Below are 4,050 nucleotides of genomic sequence, written 5' to 3'. Positions count from 1 at the left end.
AGCATTTGGAGATTATCATAGCTAGACTGAGAAATCAATGGCAAATCTAAGCAAATGTCACCCATTTTTTTCTGTCTGGTTTTCTCCTGGATATGGCTGGTCACCTGTGTTTATTTAGAAAGATAAATCGGGTTTGAGGTGATGAAAGTTTTTTTTCCTCGATTTCAGTTACCTGATGGAGTTTGGGTTTCTTTCTGTCGCCTTTGGCTGGCTTAGCTGGGGTTTAAAAGACTTAATATTTAGTAATGTTACTGATTTGACATTAACTTGAACTGAACTGAGGTGGATGATGACACTATTGTCTTTTTCAGAGCTGCTTAATAGCTGAATCGAATTTGTTTCATAATAGATTAATTGCGCAACATTGACACTGTTATTGAACTGAATTGAATCAACAATGAACTGAATTGAGTTGAATAAATGACACGCTTTCCTTAGAACTAGTTGTGGTTTAATTGAACCCTTTTTACAATAATGAACTTGAAAACACAGCTATCGAACTGAACTGAATCAACACTGAACTGACTTGAGCCGAATCACTGATTCTGTTATTTCTGTTTATTTTTGTGAAGCTGTAATGAAGCAATCTGTATTGTAAAGCACTATATAAGAAGGTAACTTGAATTGATGAAAGAAGACTCGAGACAAAATTCCACTTAAAACTGGGCACATTTTACTGTCAAACAGATTAAGAAACATTTCCAGTGTTCACTGCTGTGAAGAGGTTGTACAAGGCAAAACAAACAGTTTTAGAGCAAACTACCTTCCTGAATACAACGTCTCATGTTAAATACTGTGAACACTGAGCTAAAGAGAAACTATGAGCTTAAGCTCGGTCATTTAAAGTAGCAAAATGACAAGATGAGCTAATTTGCTTAAGAAATATCGACCATTTATCTGAACTAAACACCATTATATAATATGCTGTATTTGGCAATGTAGCCAGACTAAGAAAACCATACATGTTTACTTTCAGCACTCCTCAAATACTTTTAGATATTGTAATACAGGCTATATTAAAAGTATTATCATTGCTACTGACAATGCTTTAAAGTGATTAGTTTCACCAGTAAGGCCTTGCAGAAAATAAGAGACATTGTAAGACTACCCCAAAAAAACAAACAAACAGTATTTCTCTTAAAATACCCCATAAGCCAAAGAATCTGACGATGCAATCATGATGTTGTCAGTCATTCAGCATTTAATCTAATCAACTACTCCGCAAGACAATAGACACAGGACAAGAAGAATATAAACTAAAATATTCTGCTTTTAAAAGCTGAAAAAAAGTTACATTTGAAGCAGTGTAACAGTCCAGACATTTAAAAAAAGAAATTGATGTAAAAATTCAGTTACACTTTATTTTAAGGTGCCCTTGTTACAGTGTAATTATACAATTAAGTACTGAGTAATAATATTAATAAACAATATGTGCTTACTATATAATTATGGATTGGGTTTAGGGTTAGTTGCATGTAACTATGCATTATTTACTGTTGTTAGTAACTACATGTAAAATGTGTAACAGGGACACTATAAAATTAAGTGTTATCTAATATTCTTCATTTATTAGGTCAAAATCAGGCTCTTGGAGGCATTTTCTCTTCCCCAAGCGGGTATAGCACATCAAATCCACACCAGAACCATTTGAACAAATTCTCTTTAAATCTCAACATATCAGGCTTACAGGCTTTGCTCCACAAAGTCCAAAGGGAACTAACAATAATATTGTGTTTTCTTAAAACATAATGTATCTTAGTGCCTCATCAAGTTTAATGTTTACCAATTACGGTATTAATGTTTCAATTAGCATCACAACTAACCATTTCGTTGAATTGCTTTATACATCGTAATCATGAATAATTTGTACAGTTCGAGAAAAACTGCCTGAAGCCTTCGAATATTATTGCCCAGAGCTCAATAACACTCAGAGCTCAATAACCTATGTCTTTCTCCACTATGTTGCAAAGCAAGTGGCTGTGGTAAAAATTTAAATGGATGCCGTTAGAAACATAAATAGCATCCAAAATATATTTAGACAACAGTGTCCTAGAAGCAGCATAGTCTGTCCTAGAAACAATACAGCTCATGTTACAATGTCTATTGCTACAGATAGATTGGGGGGGGGGGGGGGGGGGGGGGGGGGGGGGGGGGTATGCACAACGGTGGATTTATTTGGAATGAGACACATGCATGTTTTAAAATGTGTTCTTCCACCAAACTCTCCTTTCATTTCCTAAATCCCACCTAACGTGACATAACTATATGTGCTTTCTGATCAACACAAAGCCATATGGCAAACACTTATTGCAATAGTAAGGAGGTCTTCACACACCACCTTTCAGCAAATCCAAATGGCTCCATGATCCTCAGAGCTCTTGCGGACACCTTGCGGTTCTCATGTGCCATTGGCTCAATCAGTGTCAACACACAAGAAATCAAATGTTCCATTACACCCACGGATCATATATATATATATTCATAACTATCTATTTTACACTCTGTCATGGTTTTATAGCATACAATGACTTTGGTAGAAACAGTGCAGGAAGGATTACATGAGTTTAAATGAGCTTGGAAACCAAAAATCAAAGCCATCAAGACATGCATTCATCTAAACACATCCTCCGTAAAGAAGCGGTTGGGCTGTTTTGATTCGATCTAATCCAAACACACTCAGTTCCCCCGATGGCCCTACAGATACACAGATTTTGTGCTTTATTTGATTTTCGGGGCGTCTGCACAAGTGGTCAGAGATGAAAAGAGATGTGATAGATCAACACAAGGAAAACAGATACACATCCTTGACATCTCAGTGCTTTAAAGCTAAAACTCACTCACGAACACAGACATAGATAAACGTGTAATTCTGCACATATACTCTCCACGGATTTATGCTCTAAATATAGCGATACTAGGGATGCTTTTTCTGCTGGCTTCCATTGGATATTGCAATGCATTCTCATCTTCACATTATTACACCAGTAAGACTAACCACATTGCAGTTTTTCTATCTGGCAGCTTTCGATGAAATGCTTTGGACTGTCAATTGCAACAGCTGCTGCTGTTTTGCATTTGAACATCCACTCGTGATGATTGAAGATTACAACTATCTACCAATTTATCTTTTTGGTGCATCAAAAACACACCCACGCACCATCTACGGCGATTAGAGAACATTTTTCTCCACAGAGAACCACTTTAAAGGCTAAATGTACTATCCTGTATACTATGAAAAAAATGTAACATTCAGAACCACTTACTATTGAAAAGAGAAATACTGCAGATACAATTGCACTTTGACTTATCAGAAATAAGTTATCGTTCACCTACAAAGAAAACACCACATAACAGAGCGTGACATCACGTCAAATACATACAGACGATTATGACAAACAAAGAGACAGAAATACACAAATATGACACGATTCAAGCGTAAACTCGCTAAGTGTCTAACGTTGTCTATAGGTTCAAATTGAATACATTTTTAAATCTTATTCAAAGTTTTCTTAAGATGCTAGAAAATTTTGAAAAACGTTGAAGCTAAAAGACAAAATCTGCCGATCTAAAATGAGCTTCTTCTACACATGCCTTAATGTTACACATACAGTGTGTAATTTCATGGAATTTTAGATGATAAATCTGTAAGTCTATAGAAATCTAAAATGTCTAAACACACACAAAGCCCCTGATACAGATTTCAAGTGTTATTTCAACCCCATTCATGTAGCTCAATCCTTTGGACTGAACAACTTCCTATTGAATTAAAAAAGTTTCTCTTTTGTCTCTTCTCTCTATCTAAAGATGGTACAGTACAGAGGGAGGTCAGTTAAACGAATGAAACCTGAGTAATATTCCCTCGTGAATCTTAAACAAAAAAACCCACCATACTTTAACAACTAAAACAGTGCAATATAATGCTGAAAGATAAAGTACAGTAGTTATTTTAAGGTAAAGTGAATATGTACATACAACAGTAATGTAGTTCCAGTTTCTCCTGCACCTGTAGATAGTGAATAACATTAGAACCTCTAGAACCGTTTAGTAAAT

General features: G+C 35.6%; 1 protein-coding gene across 3 annotated transcripts in view; it reads right to left on the bottom strand.

The window, feature by feature from the left end:
* Positions 1-656: 656 nt before the first annotated feature.
* The window catches only part of nsmfb (NMDA receptor synaptonuclear signaling and neuronal migration factor b), a 32,819-nt gene continuing 29,425 nt past the window's right edge, over positions 657-4,050 (bottom strand). For all 3 annotated transcript variants that reach the window (XM_084115892.1, XM_084115894.1, XM_084115893.1), the window contains one exon: positions 657-4,050. This exon is cut by the window's right edge and continues 543 nt beyond it. The gene's annotated coding sequence lies outside the window, so the exon portion shown is untranslated.

The sequence above is a fragment of the Abramis brama genome (assembly GCF_963993115.1).
Source record: "Abramis brama genome assembly, chromosome: 5".
NCBI lineage: Eukaryota > Metazoa > Chordata > Actinopteri > Cypriniformes > Leuciscidae > Abramis > Abramis brama.
The sequence above is the reverse complement of the archived record's forward strand: the minus strand, read 5'-3'. Positions and strand labels throughout refer to the sequence as shown.